Source organism: Lissotriton helveticus, chromosome 12 (assembly GCF_964261635.1).
Source record: "Lissotriton helveticus chromosome 12, aLisHel1.1, whole genome shotgun sequence".
NCBI lineage: Eukaryota > Metazoa > Chordata > Amphibia > Caudata > Salamandridae > Lissotriton > Lissotriton helveticus.
This window is the reverse complement of record NC_136073.1, coordinates 774,638,204-774,661,924: the sequence shown is the minus strand read 5'-3', so window position 1 is coordinate 774,661,924 and position 23,721 is coordinate 774,638,204. Positions and strand designations below refer to the sequence as shown.

Genomic DNA, 23,721 nt, shown 5'->3' with positions numbered 1-23,721 from the left:
ACTCAAATTCCAGTATCATCTAGAGCAATAGAATCATCCCCCGCACTAGCATTACAGGGTCAAATCATAGACAATCCGCTTCTTGGGATTCTAACACGTATTAGTTGCAACAAACCATTCTTACTACTTGGCTAAAACCCTTCCACTTAGAAAGTCTGACCGGCTTTTTGTTAATTATGGCAACACTAATAATGGCCTGTCAGCCTCAAAACGGTCCATTTCACGCTTTATTGTATCCTGTATAGCTTTAGCTTACCAACTAGCTAACAAGACCTTACAGGGTAAACCACATGCACACTCTACTAGAGGTAAAGCTTCAACTACAGCTCTCCTCCGTAATGTTCCTATTTCTGAAATTTGTAAAGCGGCTACTTGGCGGTCTGTGCATACCTTTACACGCCACTATTGCCTGGACTCAGATACACAGGCCGATGCCCGAGTAGGGCAGGCCTCTTTAAGTAACTTATTTGCATAAACTGTATGTGCAATGTGTAACTTATTCAGTCTTTGATGCATTATTTCTTGCTCGTCCGCGAGACTTTGGGTATGAGCTTGCTGATCTATTCATATATTATGACTATTGATGAGTATCCCCTGGATGAGACGGATTAGTTACTTACCTGTAATCCTATTTCTCATCCAAGGATATACTCATCAAGGTCATAAGCTCACGCCCTCCTCCCCGGACGAGCATGATTTGTAAAGTTATGTTAAGTTACTACGGATCTACTCAGGTGTCTTGCACCTCCAAAAAGAACTGACCCAACTGTCACCTGTGGTGCATCATTGTGGTGCATCATGGGAGCAGGGGGTCGCCTTCATGGCTTAAAGGCACGGTACCCCTACTCTATTGCCTTAAAGGCAAGGTGTCAGTTTTTCTTTGTTTCTTTATACTCTACTGCAGCCTACTGGCAAATGCCTGCAATTATAGGTTTTCCTATGGCAATAAAGCATTGTTGCTTGCAAATGTTTACTGCTCTCTTTTATCCTCAGGGGTGGGGAGAGTTCTACTGTGTGTATGCTAATTCATGTAATTTTGCGGCAGCTTTGCCAGTTGGGAAAGTTTTTAGGCTGCAAATATATGTTTTTCACATATATATATATATATATATAGATATATATATATAGATATATAGATATATAGATATAGATATATTTATATGTATTTTCTATATGCTCCGGGATCCCGCACATGGGCGGGGATTATTCATAGATTATGACTTTGATGAGTATACCCCTGATGAGAACTAGGATTACAGGTAAGTAACTAATCCTTCCTTACCGTAGAATTATTCCCAGGTGTCAGACTGGGCCTGCGTGCCAGTAGAAGGCTTCTTCGGCTTTACGTGGCACCGCCTGCACAAGAAGTGATGTGCGCGGTGCCTATATAAGTGCTACCCCAGCACGTTGATGTCAGTTCTTTTTCTTTCCACGCCAGGCGGTGCAGATCCAGAGTGCAACCCCCAGTCATTTTTTGACTGACCCTTTTCACCTTTTTGTCAGTCTTTTTGAGAATCTTTTCTTTGTGTAGCAGGATGTCAACTAAAAGGGCCAGTTTCAAGTCCTGTGGTGCCTGTCACTGACCCACACCTTGTTTGCCTCTGGTGCCTTAATTAAGACCAAGACCCGGAGACCTGCGTCGACTGCTGAGCACCCCAAGGCCTTGATAGAGCGCTTCCTCAAGCTCCTTGCCGCTCAAAGTGCGACGGTCTTGGCCTTGGTAGAGTGGAAGAGCCTAGGCTTAGTTGCGGAACCCAAGATCCTTGTCGCACTCAGTCATCCTCGAGTAAGTCACATAGCAAAAAAAAGGTAAGAAGTCAAAGTCATCCAATGAGTTGAGGGAGCGCTGTCATTTGAGACCTGGCTCCCCGATTGGGCCTGCACCTAAGCCGGCTCCGCGCCTCCAAGGTTTCTGGGAACTGGAGCGACCCCTGCCCAACTTCAAGAGCTCTTTGAGGCCATGCACCTCCTATTTGGGTTGCCTGTTCCCGTAGGAATGCCTATGGGATGCATGGGCTCGGGAAGGCCCCCCACTGGTTCTCTGCCGGCAGTTCGGACCCTGGCTCGTCAGGCCCCTTGGATCCACTGATGGATCCAGACTGGCACCACTCCTACCACCTCGACCTTCAACGTCACCGGTCCCAATGCCAGTGCTCCTGGCTCTCTCCCCATTCTCATCCCCAACCCCGACATGGAGCTGGAGGGGCGTTGTCAGATGCTGGCTTGGCTCCTACTGGAGCCAAGCCTTCTAGGCTCCTACTAGAGCTAAGCCTTCTAGGCCTGAACCGAAGCCTTATTCCTATGGGATGGAACTCAGGGAAGATTAAGAGGGGTTGCTGGGCCCTGAAGAATACCAGCCCCTAGACCCTAACATAAACTGGTGGGAGAAATTGGTGGACTCCAGTGGACAGGACACCTCCAGATACTGACATGGTCTCACCTCCTTTCGTCGCTACAGAGGAGTGAGCCTCTTTTGCTATAGTGGTAAGAAGGGCGGCTGAGGTCCTGGACCTTAGCCTACTCTCCCTGGCAGTCAAGACTAACATCCTGACAGAGGGGCTTCAGCAAGGAGTAACCCCCTCAGAACCGCTTCTCCAATTTAATAAAGCCCACATAGAGGTCCTGCTGGGACTTGGTCCAAACCCTGTACAGGGGCTCCTGTGAACAGGGCAATTACCCACTGCCCTGTCCCTGGGGACCCCAATTTCATCATGCAACAACCTACCCCAGAGAGCTTGGTGGTCCAACCTTCCACCTCCCATATAAATCCTGGCGCATATACGGAATCCAAGTGACTGGAATTCTTAGGAAAGAAAACATGTCTTTGTACCAGCCTGGCACTGTGATCCAAGGACACTGCATGCCTTGTGTGCCATTATTCCCATGCACTATGGGATTCGGTTGTGGAGGTGATGCCTACCGTCCCGGAGGAGGCCCGGGCCCTACTTTTTCAAGCTATTACATACAGATGGGAGAGCTGCAACGAAGTTCATCATCCTATGTGGTCTGGACATGACCGACTCACTGGGCAACATGGTTTCTCTATTGGTGGCTTTACGGTGCCAGGACTGGCTTAGAACAACTGACTTTTCAGGGGCTGTCTAAGCACTGCTTAAGGACATGCCCTTTAATTACTCCCGTCTCTTTTGAGACAAGGCGAATTCAGCGCTGGAGCGCTTTAAGTACAGAGGGGCTACAGCCAGGCCCTTTGGCCTTTCCATAGCACCTCGCAAATCCTAGTACACATTTCGCACCTTTTGTAGCGACAGTGGAGACTTCCAGCTGCGTCTTTACCCGCACAGCCACCAGGGCGCCAAAGCTTTCTAATATCTGCGTGGCCAATGACGCGGTACCCACAGACCGCTTGAGTAGAGCAGCCAGAACCCTCCCACCCCAAGGCAGCAACAGCCTCCAAAAACCCCTATAGTTTGCCCTCTTACCATCATTGGCACACAATGGGAGGCAGTGTGAGCAAGTACCCTCCTACTGCATGGTATGCCCCCACTTTTTGCTTAATTGCTGATATTCTTTGACTGAGTGTGCACTGGGCTCATGCTAGTCGGGTACCAAGAGCCTATGTTCCTTCCCTACAATTGCAATGAAGCCTAAACCCAATTGGCATCTTTGGCCACAGGTCAGCCCCTGGTAAATGGTGCCATGGCACTGTGACCAGAGAAGACCTATAAGGGCTGCATACTTATTGTGCCAACCTTAGAGGTCCTGTACCCTGACACTCACACACTGCCGTTGCGGGCTGCGTGTCTTGGTGCAGAACAAAGTGAAGAGTCGACATAGCACAGATCCCTGTGTGCCATGCCCACAAACCACTGCCCTGGCATAGATCAGTCATCCCTCTAGCTGGGTGCCCTATGCCAGTGGTGAGGGTACAGGTCCATGAGCCCTGTACCCCTACAGTGCCCAAGCCAATTCCTGGGCATTGTAAGTGCAGTGCTGCCATCAAGAGTATATGGTGCTGGGAGTTTGTCATTACAAACTCCACAGCACCATAATAGCTACACTGAAAATTGAGGAGTTTGGTATCAAACTTCTTTGCACATTAAACGCACACTGATGCCAGTGTGGGATTTAATGTAAAATGCACGACAGAGGGCATCTTAGAGATGCCCCCTGAAACTCGACCAACTTCTAGTGACCTGAATGAGTGGCTGCTTAGGCTGCCACCAACAGACATGTTTCTGGACACCTGGGTCAAGAGCCTGCTGCTCTCGGGGACCTGAAACAATGCACATCTTGGGACGAGGTGCCAAGCCTCCTCCCCCAGGATGGGCAGGGTTCAAGAAGGGGAAGCTTCAAAGGCATGCCGCCTTTGCGAGCCTCCCAGACCATTTGCTGCTTTCAGCAACTGGTCCCCACTCGTTCTACCCCCCACTTTGAGCGGGAGAACTGGCAGGAAAAATAAGTGAGGGAAAGAGGTGTGCCACCTCTCTCTGCCAACTCCACCCCTCAGGTGAGGGAGGCGAGGTGAAGCACAACTCAGAGTCTCTGCCATTTTGAGGATGGGGGTCCCCATCAAGCAGGGACAGGCTCATGCCCCCCTCCCACTGGAGGGTGGCACAATAGGAGGAGTACCCACCCCAGGGAAGGGACCCATTGGTCCCTGCCCTTTACCTACCTTGAACGCCCTTAAATCCAGTATTTAGGGGACACCCTGAACCTTGCTTCCTCAGATCCAGAAACAAGAAGAAGAAGAAAAAGGACCGAACAGCCGTGCAGCCAGCTAACAAGAGGACAGCGCCCACTGACTTGGCCCCAGCCCTACAGGCCTGTCTCCCCTCGAACAATCTCCTGCAAAATCATGGTGTGTCCTGCAGCCAGCAACCTCGAAAACCCCGGAGGGCCTGCCTGCTTCACTTCCAAAGACTGCTACTCCTGTGAACACCGGATTTGTTCAACTGCAACCACTTGCAGCAGCCGGAAACCGTGAATCCAGCCCACTCTGCACCCGCCGAACCCGGCCCGAGCTCGAGTGAAAAAAAAACACGAGGTCACCCCGGCGATCCTGAAACGAGATCCGGCGACCCCTGACCTGCCTCCAGGTGACGCCTGCAGTCTAAATCCAGAAGGCCCCCCTAACCGCGATCAGGAGCTGGTGAGAAGATCCGACCCCAAAAGGTACCCCTGCACCCGACGACCCACGGCCTTGTGTGCCCAAACCAACGGTGCCTAACGAACCCTTAAGTTCCCAACATACTTCTCAAAGTGAGTCGTACCCAGAAGTCCTTCGTCTCCCTGCCTGTAGTGCTTTTGCAAACCAGAGGTTCTCCATTGATAACCACAGGGCGCCCAACTTCTAAACGGCACTCTGCACCTGGCCGCTGAGGGTGCACCTTTTGTGCTACTTAGTTTCCCCATTTGCCCTGACCTAAACCCTAGGAGTTTTGCTCCCACAACCCAGTGGCCTGCTTGCCAGCAGCCACCAACAGGAGACCCCCTATCCCCATTGGATAACATTGGGCCTCAACACTCTGCACCCGGCTGCCCTAGTGCCGCTGAGGGTGTAACAAGAGTGCATCACTGACCCTGGGGAACCCCTAAGTCTAACCCCAGAACCTTAACTCCCACACTCGATAACTTACCTGTGAACCGATAACCTGTTTTTCCTCCATAGGATAACAATGACAATTTTCTTCCTAAAACTTTCTAAGTGTGGAGTTATGAAATCTAAAAATATTCTTTAAAAATAGCACAAATAGAGGGGCGTGGCTAGCAGCCGATAGAAATGGCTGCTTCTTAATCGAGCTCTCCTCTGTCCACGGCGCTAAAATCACGCCGCAGCCAACATATCCCATCACCAACTAAAGATAGAGAGAGACTAGTTGCCCCGAGGGCCCCCCGGCCTGACTACAATCCAGCAACGGACGATTTAGCCCCCGAGGTGACGAAATACCGCGACGGCGCTGCCCGAGGAGGCGACTGGAGAAGGGCGGTATTGGCTTGAGGCGCGATCCGTGGAGGCGAGCGGACCTGTCGTGGCGCTCCTTGCTGGTTGGCGTCTGTGTGGGAGGGACGGCGGCGGGCCGCAGAGAGCGGCAGAAGCGAGTGAAGTGCCGCGACCGGCGGCGGCGGCCCTTCCCCCCCTGTCGGCGAGCAGTGGAGTGCGGAGACCCCAGACCGGGGTGCCTCCAAAATCGAGGCCCGGCTTCTGGGCCTGCTGATCGTGTGCGGCCCCGGGGAGAGGAGAGACTGCGGCGGGAGCGCCGCTGCTTCATTACAGCCCCGGCTGTTGGGAGGACGGTAAGGGGGGGGCCCGCACTCAGAGAGGATAGGCCAGCCTTGGAGTCCTGCTGATGGGGTTTGAATAAAGGCACCAACAGTGACGACGCTGTGGCCTGGGCCCCTAAAACCTTCTTCCTGATTCTCCTGCAGTGAGCTTTGGGGCCGGGCGGACTTTGGCGACTCAGGGAACCACTTGCAGTGGCGCAGAAGGGGCTGGGCATGACCCCCTGATTTCCACCATCAGGCTGGGGAAGAGCTGGACTGTGCCGACGCCCGTGAGGCTTTGTGTCCGTGTGAAGGGCCATGTGGGCCTCTAGGAGGGTCCCCTTTGGATCGCGCTCTTCCCTCTGATGCGCGGCGTTCGGCCGTGGGACGCACCGTGCGGATCTCTCCCTCCCCGCTCAGGACCTTGGTAGTTTGGGGTCGGGCCCTGCGAAACATATTGCGGGCTGCTGCCTGAACTAGACTACTAGTGAGACCTGTCTAGATGCCCCGCGAGACTCTGTACTGACCTGGTTGCGCCCCCTCACACGAAGTTTTTCTCGGTTGCTGCAAGATATTGGAGGCCAAGACCGAGAATTTTACTTACCGATTAAAAGGATGTGGGTTGGCGCTCGACAGTCCTGAGAATGGCAACGGGGGGAAAAGGCTCCAGAAACAATGCCCAGAGGCAGCTGTCGAAATTTGCGTGGTCCAAGGGAGGAGATAAAGGCGGCTCCCCGAGGTCTGACAAGGGTGCGCCGGAGGAGACCCAACCGGCCGAACAGGAACCCACGCTTAGTGATGTCTTGGCGGCGATCGATGGAATGCGTACCTCTATGGACTCAGTCACAGTGGAAGTTTCCCTGGTTCGAGCAGACTTCAAACAGATGAACGAGAAAGTACAGGAGCTCAAGATAGCAACGACTGCACTGCGGGATGACACTTCGGAGCTTCAACGTCAAATGGAGGAAATGGAGAAGCGCCAGGTCCACATGGCGCAACAGCTGGACGATTATGAAAGGAGAGCCCGCCTCAAGAACATCCGGATCTTGGGCGTTCCAGAGAAAACGGAGGAGCCCGCGGCTGATCTCTACGTGGAGGACCTAATCACTAACCACCTGAAGCCTAAGACGCTATCCAGCTACTTTTCCATAGAGCGGGCGCACAGGGTGCCGGGCGGTCGGCCCAAGCCTGGGGCCCCGCCGTGGCCGATCATTGCTAGGGTTTTCAACTTCAGAGACAGGGACAGTATTCTGCAGTGTTCCAGATCCGGCCCTCCACTAAAAATTGATAATTATGAGGTGTCATTTTTCCCTGATTTCACGGCCAGAGTCCAGGCGCAGAGAAGGAGTTTCCAAGCAGTCAAACGAGAGTTGCGCAGCAAAGACATGAAATATGCGATGCTTTTCCCAGCCAGGTTAAGAGTGGAGTGGGATGGCAAACCCTGGTTTTTAGATTCACCGTACGCGGCCTGGGAATGGCTGGAGGGCTGGACTACTGTTGAAGGCCGGTGGGGTAATCGTCGAGACAGAGCGGGACGACAGAACAGTGATGGTCCGGACAAAACGGTAGAGAAAGCTGCAGCAGAGCTGAGTGGCCTCGACGAACAAGAGTGAATCAGCTATCCAATTGACTGCAAGACATGTCAGCACGGCAGTATGCAAGTAGAGTGGGAGGGGGGAAATGAACGAATTTGCTCGTTCAGGATCTATAGGTGGGGGGCAGCTCGGTAGTTTTAATGGGGTGCAATATGTTTGATTCATTGATCGCCTAGACATGTTATGATGTTTATCAGGGGTTTCTCTCAGATTTTTGGCTGTGACTTATTGCAGACAATACAGACCGCCAGTGGACAGGGGGCTCGGTTCCCCCTTTTGCGTTTAAGCATGGTTAGGAGGGGTAAAGGCACTCTGCCAATTTGGGGGGTGGGTCGTTTTATATCCACAGGCAGGGAAGCAGGGAGGGGGGCGAGTGGGAGAGGGTGGGAGGTTCTTGGGGTTGGTGGGTACGGTATTCAGTATGTTTGCATATTGCGGGGTGGGAATGTGAGGGCTTTTTTGAGTTTCGTTCAAAGTTTTAGTTGTGGGCTGCGATCACTTGTTATGGTCTGTGGGATGTGCAATGATGAGAATGATTTGGAAAACTGTGGTAATGATGATGGCGGACCCGGAGTTGACGAGCACTGAAGACTCTGCTAGTACCCCCGCCCTGACCCCGGTGTCCCCTATGACCGTACTTACATGGAATGTACACGGGCTGGGGGACAAGATCAAACGGGGGTTGGTACTACAATACATAAGGCGTACAGCGCGGGCTATAGCATTGCTTCAAGAAACACACCTGGTGGGATCGACTTGTAAGGCACTAGATTGATGGGGATACAAAATGATAGCACATTCAGAGTTCTCCACAGGCTCCAGAGGGGTTGGCATCCTAGTGCGGAAACGATTCCCCATGTTAGTGCATCAGGTATGGGAAGAGGCCCTTGGGAGATTTGCTGCCGTAGCGTGTCAATGGGAAGGCAAGCGGTTAATATTGTTTCGGTGTATGCTCCCCCTGCCCTCCACTCGGTGGCCTTCCCAGCTCTGAGTGCATTCTTACTGAATTTACCAGAGGGTGAACTTATAATGGGGGGAGACTTCAATGCGGTAGTGAATGGAGAACTGGACCGCCATCCAGGCAGAATAGTAGGGGCGGGTAACTCACGTTTGAATGGATTCCTAGATGCCATGGGCCTTATAGATGGATGGCGATACAATCACCCCGGGGAACGTGGATATACGTTTCAGTCAGGGGCGCATGGCAGCCTTTCACGTAGCGACTATTTCTTGGTCTCCGCAGACAGTCTCCCCTACTTGACTGACACAGAGATACGGCCAGGGGGTATTTCAGATCACTCACCGGTCAGTCTAACCTATACCCCCCACGTCAAAGTGTGTAAACGAATTTTTCCCATTTCCCCTGGATATTTACAGATTCCTGCGATTAGAAAGGAAATTGTTACAGTCACAAGGCAATACTTTCAAGAGAATTCGGGTTCAGTGCAGTCCCCCAGTGTCCTGTGGGAGGCCTTCAAAGCGGCGCTGCGGGGGCAAGCAATTTCTTCCATCACGGGGCATAGGCGGGCGATGAGGGGCGACCTAGAGGCACTTGAGGCAGAACTACTAGAGCTTCAGAAGCTACATGAAACTGACCCCACAGTGGATACAGCCCATAGTCTACGCCTCAAGCAATGCGAGCTACTTAAACTTCAGAAAACGCAAGTTAAGCTGCGACTTCAAACTACTAGGCACACTATCACTATACAAACAGGGGGATAAGACGGGCAGACTTCTGGCATGTCTAGATAAGAAAGAAAAGGCACAAAGGACAATTGCACAACTTCGAACCCCGAAAGACGACATAGTCACGTCTCTGTCAGACATCACAGACACTTTAGCTGACTACTACGAACGGGTCTATACTTCTACCTCACACATTACAACGGAGGAGACACAGACCTACATTAAAGACATAAAAATGCCCGCCTTATCGGATGAGGAAGCACTGCTCCTGGAATCTGACTTCACGGAGGACGAGGTTTTGGCAGCAGTCCACTCACTACAATCGGGCATGGCCATGGGACCCAACGGGATCCCTATCGAAATTTATAAACGTGTCTCTGATTTAGATGTTCCATATCTTCAAGCAATGTTCAAGGACAGTCTGAGTAGGGGAGAGCTGCCACTTGATCAAAGAATAGCTACTATAATTACAATACCTAAGCCGGGCAAACCCCCGGACAAATGTACGTCATATCGTCCGATATCCCTACTTAACGCAGAGGCCAAGATCCTGGCCAAAATGATTGCGAAACGACTGACTCCTCATCTTGAGACACTGATACACCCGGACCAATCTGGGTTCATGCCCAATAGGAGTACCGCGCTTAATTTGCGCCGAATACACGCAGTGTTGGCGCGGATGCCGAGTCTCCCCGAACCCGCAGTTATCTTGTCCTTGGACGCTCGGATGGCGTTTGATATGGTGGAATGGCCATATCTATTCGCGGTCCTCCGGCACCTCGGCTTTGGACCTAGGTTTTGTGCGTGGGTGGAGTTGCTCTACGCTAAGCCATTGGCGCACGTGGTAGCCAATGGGCATATTTCCAGGAGTTTTTCACTGAGCCGTGGCACACGCCAGGGATGCCCACTATCGCCCTTGCTCTTTGCGCTAGTTTTAGAGCCACTGGCTGCTTGGATCCGATGGGACCCTATGGTCGGGGGCCTTAACTGGACAGCAACGTGGGAAGACCGCATATCGTTGTATGCGGATTATATCCTTCTGTATTTGACCATGCCCAGGCGCTCCATTACTGTGCTCCTTAACATTTTTGAAATTTTCGGGCGGGTCTCAGGATATATTATCAATTGGTCTAAGTCGGTCCTGTTTATCCTCAAGGGCCCCCCGCCTCGACTTCCGACGGACTGTCCCTTGGAAATCACTGCCGAACCTTTTAAGTATTTAGGGATCTGGGTAACGTCCAATCAAAACGACTTCTTACGTTATAATCTAGAACCCCCGCTTGATCGCTTTCCGGCAGACGTTAAACATTGGCACTCTCTGCCCCTGACCCTTCTTGGTAAAGTGGCTTTGTACAAAATGATGACACTGCCCCGATTGTTGTACGTCCTCGAGAATACCCCATACATTGTTGCCCCCAAATACTTTAAGTCAATAGAGGCTATGATCTCAGGCCTCCTTTGGGGCAACAAACCGGCATGTATATCTCGTCAGAAATTGATCAGGAGTTTTTATGCTGGAGGGATTGCCCTCCCAGATATCCAAGTATACTACTGGGCGGCCCAACTAAAGATCATAAATCACTGGCTGCACGCCCCTCAGGGAGAACCAGCATTTCAGGTGGATAGATACGATCTGGGGGAGGCGGGCGTACTTGGCGCACTTTATGACAAGAGAGGTGCCTCAGCTCTGACTGGCCCAACAGCACACACAGTCAAACTATGGTACGTGGCTCAGGCCCGTCTTAAATGTACAGACAAAATTACTCAAATGACGCCGCTTTGGTTTTCTCGTCAGTTGGGCAGCCTGCGAAATACCAAAGGCTTTGGAGCTTGGGACCTGATTGGGATCTCAACTGTCGGGGATCTATGGAAACAGGGCAACATTCTAACATTTGAGGAACTTCAGGCCCAGTATGATCTAGCTCCCACGGAGCGCTTTCGATACTTGCAAGTGCGTCACGCACTGGGGTCAGTTATCCGATCTGGTGATGTTGTGCCTGAGTCCACTCCACTTGAGGATAGGCTTCTCACGGAACACATGCCCAAAAAAGCAACCTCTTTTGTATATCCAAGATAATAAATAATCTCCCCGACCCCACTTCCAAACTTAAAAATTCATGGGCTACTGAGGTGGGAGAGTTAGATGAGGCAGATTGGCAGTCCGCGCTTTCCTCCCCCCGGGAAGTGGCTATACCCTCTAGACTTAGGCTTGTCCAACTGAAAATACTACACCGTGTCTATTTTACCAGAACTACTTTATACGCGATTGGGAGAGCCCCACATAAATACTGCTTAAGGGGTTGTGGGGAGGAGGGGTCATTCTTTCACACCATTTGGGACTGCCCTCTAGTGGCCACATACCTGGCCAAGGTTATGAGGACTATGTCACAGGTGGTAAAGGTTTCGGTGACTCCGGATCCCAGGTGCTGCTTGTTGAACATCTGGGAACCGAATGATTTAACGCACTCCGCACAAGATTGGATGACACTGGGTATAATGTATGCTAAAAGGAACCTGGCCAAATTCTGGGGATCCCCAGTAGTGCCCGCGCTTAAAGATTGGTGCAGCGATTTAGACCTTGCAATGATAGCGGAGAGGGCTGTGTACCTGAGCCGGAAATGTCCAAGGAAATGGGTCCCACTGTGGGGCGCATGGAACGAATACAGGGGTTTTTTGTGCGAACCGCCATTGTTGGACAGTGACGATGTTTCGGAGTAAGGGAGATGGGGAAAAAAATGAAGCCACAACTATATCCTGGGTGCTTCCGTTATCATGATTGTATGTACACTAATTAACTACATTCTCAATCTGCATGTCTCTTATGTTGATCACTACCTGCAAATCGTAAGATCATTGTATGCCCTATGGTTTCTTGATAAAATACTAAAAATGGTTTTAAAAAAAAAAAATCGCACAAATAACCAAAACGTATTTACTTACCTGTTTGCAGGAAATGTCCCAGTGCTGAATCTAGGAATCCAGCACTGAGTTGGAAAAGAAACGTAAAAAGTAACTTACCTGTAATTTACTGAAAAAGCTTATTCATTTCAATGTACTGTATTTGCTAAGTATTGCAACCTACTGCATCCCCTGCAAATCAAATGAAGTACAATTCCTATTGTATTTTCAAACTGTCAGCAACTTATTACTGTAAAGCATGTAATACTTACCTGTGCCAGGCTTGCTTGGTTCTAAAAATAAAACAGTATATTTTTTATACAAAAACAATTGGTCTTGAGTTCAGTCCTTGAGTGTGTGAATTAATTTGCTGACTTGGTGTGTACATCAAATGCTTAACACTGTCCTCTGATACTGCCTTACTGCTCAACCACTCTACCACAAATAGAGAGCAAGGTTCTATCTAACTGTAACCTCTGCCTACCTCTGGGGTCAGCTGGACTCTGGATTCCTGCTGGCAGGCTACACCATCACCTGCCCTACTACAGGTCAATAACATTAGATGCTGGGTTCTTCAGATTTTCTGAAGGAGCTTCACCCTCCTCTTCATGGATTTCCCTCCACTCATAACACTCGCTTGCGGCAGACTGAAAAACTGCATTTTTGGTCTATTTTGACTGCACAAGAGAATTCTGGGTGGACAACCAACTCTTTGTGGGGTATGTCGGAGCGAAGAAGGGAAAGGCCATGTAGAAACAGATAATCAACTGATGGATCATGCTCTGCATTAAGATCTGCTATGCATTGGCCAAGAAGCAACCCCTTGTGTGATGCGTGCTCATTCCACAAGAGCTAAGGCTGCAACCACTGGGTTAGCATGCAGTGTTCTGCTCCTGGATACCTGCCAGGCAGCAACATGGGCTTCTCTACACAGGTTCATGAAAAATTACTTCCTAGACGGTCCTCACTCGTTAGGTCCTGCAGGACTTTCTACTGTGAAATAGTTTCCCAGACCCACCTCCGGTGAGCTATTGCTTGGGTATCTATTCTAAGGTAAGGAACCTGCAGCTAGAAGTTGTTATCAGATGAACAAGTTACTTACCATCAGTACCGCCTTATCTGGTAGAGACTCTATCTAGCCACAGATTCCTTACCGACACACCTATCCTACCCGCTCTGCAAACTGATTTCTAGGTTAGGGCTGCTCCCCTTTCAGGGCCCTAATTTTCCCCACCAGTGGTCAGTGTTCTTCGTGACTCTCTGCTGCTGGCGTGAAAGGTTACAAAAAGAAACTGATGTCAGCGCGTTGGAGTTGTGCCTATAAAGGCACTGCGCCCGTCACTTCTTGCGTGGATGACACCACCTACCGGCAGGCAGTAGTACTGCTCATGAAAAAATTGCTGGATCTATTCTGACCCTTAGGGAAAAATTCTAAGGTAAGGAATCTGCAGCTAGATAGTCTATCAGATGAGGCGTTACGAAAGGCAACTTGATTGTCACTAGCTCTGAATCTGTCATTAGGTAGATAAACATCACATGTAATTATTTTAACAGTCCGAATTAAAAACAAACTATTCAGAGAAGCTAGAGCAACGCCTGCTATTTTGCAAGAGATGCACGCTTTACTGTTCCTTAACTAAACAATCTGTAGGACAGACTAAGTTGAATTATTGATTGACTAATCAACATGAAATTCCTCATATAATGACATCCTCAAGACTACGAATAAAAATGCCAAAAAATTGCAACAACAAAAAAATAGTTACATGAACTTATAGTAAACAACGTAAAGTGCCTCAGAAAGAGGCTTGGACATTTGACATTTCGAATGAGCTTTAAGCGTCCCTAAATGCAGCTGCCAAGGATGGACATAGTGATGTTACATATGGGGATGGTATACTTGTTCAAATGACAGGAATAGTTGCTTTAATTACTAAACCATACGTCATCCTGGGTGCCAGGACCCAATGGTCGACCAATTGAGCTTGCAAAATAGGACCTGGTGAACTGGGCTAGTGTTAATTACGTAACATTGTACCAACACTTGCGAAAGAATATTGTTATGATAACAATATTCTTTCGCAAGAGTTGGTCCCAATGTCCGTGCTCCAATCGTTCTATAAATGAGGTACCCGCGGGCACCCTAACTGGCAATGGCATGGTTGCCACCCTTGATTGCAGAGGGAAAGCATTCATCAGAGCTGCCTCAGAAAGGCCTGATTTACAGAAATCTTTAACATCACCTTTTAGACTTTACAGGAACCGCCTTTGCTAAACGGTGTTTTTTCATTGGTTACAGGTCAACCTTTGAATAGGTGGATTGTGAGAGATTTTGGACTATTCTGTGGGACTGAGGGAAAGATGAGATGTTACCACCTCCTAATATACAGTTGTGTAGAGCTACATGTGGGCTTGTAGAGTTGAAACAAGGTTGTATTTTAGTCACACAGTTTGTCAGAGCTATTTAATACAAAGAACACTACACTGTGAAAACCAAAATTAACCTGACATGGCCCCTTCTTTTTTTGTTGGGAGATCATTCCCAGTAGATTTCCTAGCCCCCCCCAAGTGGACTTCAGAGACGCTGTTACTCTTGCAGAGTGAAGATAAGCCTTGGAGGTGACTTGACTCGTGAGTCACTAATGATAGTCTCAAGGAAGGGGGTGGCTGTTCGTGTATGTTTCTAGGTTCATGTTTAGAAGTAATTTCTTCTAATAACTGTCACTCAGTGCAGTGCTATAATGTAGTATACTAGAGTGAAACAGTGGCAAATGTTAAAGGAATACATTTTTCGATTCTTGAACATTCTTTATCGTATTTTTACACGAGTTTCGATGCACAATTTACGTGCCAAATATTGTGATGTTTTGGAATGCCCTGTGACGCTTAAATGGTACAAATGTTTGTAAAATGTGAGCGGAAATACTTCCAGCGATAAAATGCTGTTGAAAAAAATGTGGTTTAGGAAAACAGAAGGGAAAACAATCTTACAATGTGTATGTGAATGTAATGGAAGCAGGCTGAGAAGGTTTCAAGGGTGGACGGAGGTCCTCATAGTTTCCGGGGCACATACTTCACTCCTAGAGTCTAAAAGGACAACATGTGAGTAAAATAATTTAAATGGAAAATCAAATGTAGCAGGAAAAGACGCATTACTTAAGATCCGCATTAGAACTGCAATTTAAGGTTTTTAATTTGTTGCCATTTAATCGGCTTTAAGTATACTTATGTTTTCATATTTTGTCTATTTTCTTTTTTAGAAGAAAAAAATAAGCTATATATAACTCATGTGGACACTCGTTTAACCCATTGGTATGAACTCACCCCGGGTACCTGGTGGATTTAGCACTAGAAACCACCACACATAATAGATGTGGGCAAACCAGCAATACGGGGATCCGAGCAGGGCCAAGTCAAGGGTCTGACACGGCCCTAATTGTTTTTTTGTAAGGCTCAGTATAGACCAGGACGCATGACGCATGTTATTAAAAAAGCCTCTCACAGCGAATTGATATGACAGTCATCCGTTCTCCTTCAATACCGCTAGGCGGCGCTGCTGTTTAACAGACACGGCAGTGTTTCTTCCCCGGAAAGTGTCGTCAATATACTACTTCTCTTTTTATATAATTCGGCGCAGGTAGAGGTAAGCGAGACAGCTAATTAACAGAGATAGCCGAGCCGAGACTAACCCTGGGCGTAGTTCGCGTAGCCGCACTCCGCGAAGCTACGCGAAGACGCACTTGCACTCCGCGAGCTACGTGTAGCTCCGCGGACATGCGTAGTAGCTTGCTAGACCCGTTCGCGCGCCGTTTTTCGTCTTCGGGAGCGCGGTGCGCGTGTTCGGGGCGCTGCCTGCATGCTCGCAATAGCTAGCGCGCTAAGTTACTCAATGAGGTTTGTCCCGCCCGCTTGCGTTCCCTTATTTCCGGTTCCGGGTCACAAGTAACGTGTTCGCGTTGTGTTAGACATGTTCGGGAACTCATCTTCTCGTTCGCACTGCCAAAGTGCGTGATCGCGTCAAATATCGCGCGAACTTACCGCGGCGGTCGCGACGGGCAGAGCCATCTTCGATTTCACACTCTGGCTATGGTTTTGGGCCTACTTCAGCATCTCACTCCTATCTCTTCCATCCTGGTCTTTTCCCTCAGTTTTTCTAACTTTCTTTACTTCTTACCTATTTCTGTCTGTGCCTAGGTGTATATTTCTCATTTTATTTTTACTTTTACCACTTTTTTTGCAACTTTTCTCTTGTTTTATATTACTTCCTTCTTTTATCTTTCTTCTTTCTTCCCCTAACCTTTTTGTCTTCAACTTTCCTTCTCCCCTCCACCCAGAACCATGGTGAAGGGTGCCAGCAGAATCGGCGGCTCAAAGGGCAAGGCGGCTGTGCCTAAAAAAACCAGGCTGCCTTGCGGCAGAATGCGCCCGGCAGGAGTGACGCCCCGCCAACTTTTTGGGGAGGAGGAGTTGGCCGCCCTGGTCTTTTTTATCCAACGTCACCTCCCCTTGACTTTGGCAGCAGGCGGCAGGCCCGGCTCCGGATACCAGCACATTGAAGAGCGTCTCCGGCGGTGGGCGAAGGTGCGCCGTGCAGTCTTCCGCTGCTCCGGTATCCGGCGTACCCACCATCAGCTGTCCCACCGCTGGGCCGACATTTTGGACCGGGAGCAGGACCTGTTGGACCTGCTTGGTGTGGAGGTTGTGGGTCTTGGTGAGTGGCTACCCCAAAAATAAAGTGTGTATATATATATATATATATATATATATATATATATATATATATATATATATATATATATATATATATATTTATATACATATAGATTATATATATATATATATATATATATACATATATATATATATAGTTGTATAAATATTGTTATTGTATCTTTGTAAATATTGGCTGAATAAGTAACGCGATGACTGTTGCCCCTAGTTACATTTGCGATGTATTCCGGTATATCTACTGTCATTGTATGACAGTGTTCTTGTTCTTCACTGGCTCTTGCGTGTTGTTTCAACTTGGCGCTAGCTGTTGCTGTTTATTGATGTGAGATTTTCTTTATTGCTGAGAACTGAAGTTAGTTAATGCTATTAATAGAGTCTTGTCCTTCCTTTGTCCGTCAGTGAAATAACGGTGGATGGATAATTGTACGTTGTTTGCATATTGTAGCATTTTTTTCACGGCCTTCTCTTCTGCATGAATGGAATCCTTTTCTTGCAAAGAATGCTAACGTTACTTTGTTCTTCTTACCTCAGCCAGGGCCGGCTCTAGGGGGCATGTGCAAGCTGTGCAACTGCACAGGAGCACCAAACTTCAGGGGCCACCGCACCAATAGATATCCTTAATTTAATAATACTCTAAGGATGGATACATATTTGCGTTGCGGCCCCTGGCATGGATTTGTTGCCTCCGGCTCTGTTCCACTGTAGCAGTGTGATTTGCAATTATGTCTATGTTTCACATCACTCAATGTATTTATCTATGTTTATTATTTTAATTTTTACATGAACCACAGAACCCAGGGGCAAGCAGAATACAGGGACCGAGTCGGCGGGTGAACCACCAGTTACACAGAGCTCCTCTACTGAGGATCCTGCTGCTGTCCCCAGTAAGTCCAACAGTGCTTGTTTTTTCCTCTGTAATGTGTCTGCAGTGCTTTGTCAATTGACAGCAACCAAGTAGGCATCCAGAATGATGTTTGTCTAGTATTTTTGTAAACGTTAGTATACCACTACTAGTCTTGTGGGTATTCTTCTATCTCCTATGGAGTTATATACATATTACACAACTATGTAACTATGCACACGAAAATTGGATGTTGTTGGTACTGATAGGCAGGTTGGACCTTACTTACACCTCAGTCACAGAACTCTGAGGAACGCACAATTCACTGAACGTCAGCCTATATGGCCTGAGTCATTGGTCTATTGTTCAAATCACACTCCTGAACCCCAATACCAAGATGCCGAATGCTTTTAGGACACAAACCGTTACCTAAGAAACCCCCTTTTGCTCACTCACTCGTGTGAGTCTCTAAGACAACAGACACTGAAAATAAACTTCAGAGTCAAAGTGGTCATTCAAAAGCTTTATTTTGTTAGAAGTAAGTAAGTAACATCAATGTTTTTAAGTGCTTCCGTCCAATACGTTGAAGGGCCCACCAGAAAAAATCCAGAGTTAAAACAGGCATAATAAAGTAATCAACATTTGTACAGCTACTAGTGCACAATAGGGAAATGTGGCAACTATCGGAGACCTCTCACCAACGTATACTGGTCAGATATTCCTCTTTTTTTGTAAGCTATGGAAATGTCCGCTTCGTAGAAGGCAATCTTCTCACCTGCCGAAAAATAATGACAAAAGTGGTGCACGTTAGACAGTATTAAATACATTTATGCCAGTTTTATGCAGCCATGCTAAAAAGAAGTTGTAACCTGTAAGCAAACTCTATCCCACAATCCACATAGAAAACTTAAATACGGGCCCTTTTACTTTCCCACCTCTTCAGGTGTATGCATTGAACAATGATGTGTTGCCCCAGAGCGTCTTCTCGTACTGCGCAACAAGCTGCGAGTTAACACATGCGCAAAACTGGATACATTGATGTACAAAGGTTACATAGTTCACTTCCAATTTCCAAGGACTAGAGTAGCAGGACAGATGAGATGAGCTTGGGTACCATACCATAACAATGAATGCTAATAATATGTGTAGTGACTCTGCTGTACTATGCAATGTGGACTCATACTGATTACGTACGTTGGACTTAACTGTTTTGAAGAACTCCATTCTTGGTGAACAAGTACAAAGGGGGCTGTGCATCCATCTAAAAAGGCGTACTTATTTTTATAGGTGCAGAACCCTTACCATCGACCAGTGCCGACGGGGACAGCGGCGCTGCTTCAGCGCTCCCGGCGGGGACAGGAGGAACAGAGGCACCTACACCAGCAGCAGTGGGGGGGGAGCCAACAGCGGCGGGCGATGGTAAGTTACATTCAATAGTGATCTGCATTACTTGGTGGGAGGGGAAAACTTTCTCACTGTACTCTACTGGAAAATATATGATGTTACCTTTACTTGTCATTAGCATGCTAAGCATTACCACTACAGTAATGCAAGTGCCTGATAGCAGTCGGATGCATGGGTTGTTGTTAAAGCATGTAAAGGGGAAAACACAGCTGCCAGCGTGGTTGGGAGACACACCCAATACCGGTGGTTAGTGGATAGTCTCAGCAGCTGCGGTGTTTTGGGCAAACCCAAAGGCAAGGGAAGGAGGGGACGACTGGGTGCATGGGTCGTTGCTGGTGAAACACAAACCAAATAAGGTTTGTTGCGCGGTATAAAGTATTATAGTCTTTACTAGACATGTGCTACTAGCTGCCCCCTGTTAATTAATGTTACTTTGAGAGTGTTCCCGCCTTCCCGGAACAAAAGGAGATATGTAAAAGACAGGTGTTCGTTCTAATGTGTGTGACCGTTGAAGTACACCCATGCTAATAGGGCAGGCATAAAGCCGTGACAAAAAGTCCGAAAAATTAATAGAGGCTGTAGAATGTTCAAGATAGACGCAACACAATTTCTGGTACTCAGCTTGCTTGCTAGTGCTACTGTGCCGCCCACTATGTGTTGAATCAATGTTGTGTTCTTGATTTGCGGGGAGTTTGGATTAACAATTCTGTTTCTTTCTTTATAGTTACTCCTTCCCAAAAACCAACCAGGAAGGAGTTGGCAGTCCGGGCCCGGCAGCGGAAACTGCAGGCAATTGTAGAGGCCTACCGCCGGCTGGTGGATCAGGCCGAGGAGGAGGAGGAGGAGGCGGCGGCAGCAGCTGCTGCCTCTTCCAATGCCCCGGGCCCCAAGCCTGCAGGACTACGTCGCCGTGGTCAGGCAGCCGCCCGCCGCCGCATTGTTACATCTTCGGCGGCCCCCCCACAACAACAACAACAACAACATGCATGCAAGTGTAGGTGCCGTGATTTCAAAGCAAAGATTCTCCGCCGGGTAGCGAAGTTGGAGGAGGAGCGGAAGAAGCAGGAGGACGGTCTAGAGGAGCGTGTCAAGATACTGGTGGACAAACACCTGAAAGCCCGCCGGCTTTGAAATGGACCCTGTTTTTTGCCCCTTTTTTAATCCTTTTGTTGGTGGGTGGGATGTGGGAGTTGGGGTGTACATTTGGGTTGAAATTTGGTTGGGGTTAGGGGAGGGTAGGGACAGCTCTGGGTCAGGGGGTTACATTAGTTATATATTTTATTTTTCTATTATCATTATTAAAATATAAAAATAAAACAAAGATATTATTTTCACAAGAAAACATTTGAAGTTCATTTGTGTTTGTTGGGGGGGTGGAGGGGGGACTGTTTCACCAAATAATGTACGTTGTGCAACATGAACATGCACTACGAACGATAAATTAAGTACTGACTGCACCTGTAGTAGTAGGGTCACAAGTGCATAAATAATTTATATTATTAAATAACATGGGAAAATTGCCCATCACGTGAGTCTGAAGTTACTACTAGTATACTTTAATTCCATGCACATTTGCTCAGAGTCGGCTAAACAATCCTATGCAATGCATTGCATCATTCCTTTAACATACCTGTCCTAGTTGTCAGGGAAGAGGAGCTCGTCCTCAAACTCTGTGCGTTCAGACAGAAGTAGGTCATGTAACCCAGTAGTGAGGACGTCTTCTTCACACTCGCTTTCTTCATCCGGCGGTGATTCACGTACTTGATAGTCTGGTGGTATGAAGCGTTGATTCATTTTTATCATTGTCAGCCGCTCCACGCTTTTGGGGGAGAGACTAGTCCTTTTCGATGTGACAATGGCACCAGCAGCACTGAAAACCCGCTCAGAGGAGACACTGGCTACAGGACAAGCCAGATACTTTATCGCCAGCCTGCTCAGCACTGGCCACTGTCTCCTTCTTTCATACCAATAGACCAATGGGCTTTGCTCCATGAACACCTCTGTTGTGTCATCCAGATAGGCCTGAACCATCCGCTCAATGTTCATTGGTGCTCGGCTTTGCTGGTCCTCTTTTCCCTTTGCAACAGCAACGGACTTACCCATCCCTTTCTGTATAAAAAAAGCAGTTATGCTTTTGGTTGGGTCTGCTGAATCAGATCGTGTAGGTGCTGCTTTTGGTACTGTTGGTGCCTGCTGGAAAGCAGATGCACTGCTCTCACGCTGTGAAGAACTTGCGTCAGGAGTACTTGGACTGGCCTGGGCTGGCAGTGGCAGGCCTTTAAGTAACAGCCGTTCAGTTTCTAACTCATTAGCTTCCGCAGCTATGGAAGTTTTGTACTTGTCAACATCCTCATCTGAAAATGGAATTACTTCGTTACTGCTGACAAATAATTTGTACCGTGGATCCAAGATTGTTGCAGTTATGTAATGTTCACCTGACACAATATTGTTGAGCCTTACATTTTCACACAAGCGGTTGACTAAGCCCTTGGCTAAGGTATATGCATCAACTTTTTGTTCGTCACCTTCGTATGTTTCACAGACCTCCTTCACCTGTTGCTCAAGCATGTACAACAATGGGATGGCTTGGCCCATAGTACAGTCCTCCCTGCTAACTGCACGTGTGAAGACCTCAAAGGGTTGTAGCATCTCTGTGATGCATTTAATGAGGTCCCACTGCCACATCTCAATGGTCAGGGCTTTAAGATTAACAGTAGGATCCCCTAATCTTCTTGACATGACATAAGCATTCAGTGGGATGTACTGCTCAAAGAGACGCTCAAGCATGAAATAAGTTGAGTTCCAACGTGTTGGGACCTCCTGTATCAGTGCTTTGACTGGCAACCTATGCTCTTGCTGAATGACCCGTAGCAGCTTCCGTCCTTTGAAAGAATGGTTAAAGTGCGTGCATATTCTTCTGCAGATGGCCATTATGTTGCTGACTTTGGCTTCATTTTTCAGAAAGTCTTGCACGACTAAGTTTATGCAGTGTGCCAAACAGGGTACCCTGAAATAATGTCCTTCTCTCATTGCCTTCACTACATTACTGCCATTGTCGGTGGAAACAAAACCAATCTTAAGGCCTCTTGGTTTCAGCCATTCAAAGACCTTGTCATTAAAGTCAGACAAAATGTTTTCAGCAGTATGACTTTTGTCCATACCAAACATGGCTATAGTTGCATGTCTGCGCGTATCATTAAAAATTCCAGCAACGTCACGGAGGCCTGAAGTTAACTTGTCTTTAACACCTGCAAAAGAGATCCAGTGTGCGGTGATGCACATGAAATCTGTAGCATCGCAACTGCTCCACATGTCTGTTGTCAGGTGGATACAATGGACAACACTCTGTTGTAAGGCTTTCCCAATCAATTCCAGCACATCGTGGTGTAGTGCTGGAACAGCCACTCGGGCAAAATAGTAGCGACTGGGAACGTTCCATTTTGGGCAGAGGGTTGCCACTAATTCCAGAAATCCAACAGCCTCAACAAATGAAAATGGGAGAAGGTCCAGTGCTAACATTTTCGCAAGTTTGGCATTGTATAAACGTGCTACTGGGTGGTTCCGCTCGTACTTTCCCTCCTGCCTTAACATGCTAGGAATGGTAAGCTGCTTTGCATGTCTTTGAGTTGTGCTAGACGGACCACCTTGCATCGCAGACTTTGCACTCCTTGGTGTTTCCAGCTGACTCTGGTGCCACTGAGAAGTTGCAGATGCGGAGGATGTGGTCTTTACCACTCCAGTGCTGGCGACAGGGGTCGATTGTGTACCACTCCTAGATAGAAGGTCATCGTCTCCCTCTTCTTCTACCTCCTGATCAACCATGAGTGGACCTTGTACCACTGTATCCCCACCAACAGGAGTGCTAACATTTTTTAAGCTTGCAAGGTGGTTCTCCCACCTGATCACGTGTGTTTTTTTCAAATGGGTCGTTTGGCCTCCAGTCCCATAGTTTGTACCAAGCTTACCACGACTAACATTGGCATGACAAATGGTGCATACAGCAATGTTCTCCTGAACTGGGTGAACCGTAAAGAAGTCCCACACTGGGGAGGTAAACTTTTGTCTCCTGCCATAGGAAGAGGAGGACCCACTGCCAATGCCGGATGGACTGGAGGATTGTGGAATTTCACTATGGGACAGCTCAGTCCTAGTACTGCCACTACCTCCTTCTGTTGAAGTGGCGCTTCTGCTGGATGTCGGATGCTGCCGGGCCTTCGCTGTTGAAAAAATTGGAGCTGGTGTTACTGTGGGTGTTGAGTGTGTAGGAGTTATGCGTGGTACCTGCTCATCAGTCATTGCAGCATTTCTGGATAGGGTGAAAATGTTTGTCTCTACATCCTCTGC

At 48.2% G+C, this 23,721-nt stretch overlaps 2 long non-coding RNA genes across 2 annotated transcripts; one reads left to right on the top strand and one right to left on the bottom strand.

Moving 5' to 3' along the window:
* The first annotated feature begins 17,949 nt into the window (after positions 1–17,949).
* Positions 17,950–20,765, top strand: LOC144797723 (uncharacterized). The gene is made up of 3 exons (XR_013603452.1): positions 17,950–18,016; positions 19,261–19,392; positions 20,102–20,765. It is a non-coding gene; the product is annotated as an uncharacterized LOC144797723 (long non-coding RNA).
* On the bottom strand, positions 18,484–21,493 carry LOC144797722 (uncharacterized). Its single transcript, XR_013603451.1, has 2 exons — positions 21,008–21,493; positions 18,484–18,748 (listed from the first exon to the last, which is right to left on the bottom strand). It is a non-coding gene; the product is annotated as an uncharacterized LOC144797722 (long non-coding RNA).
* Between the last annotated feature and the right edge of the window lie 2,228 nt (positions 21,494–23,721).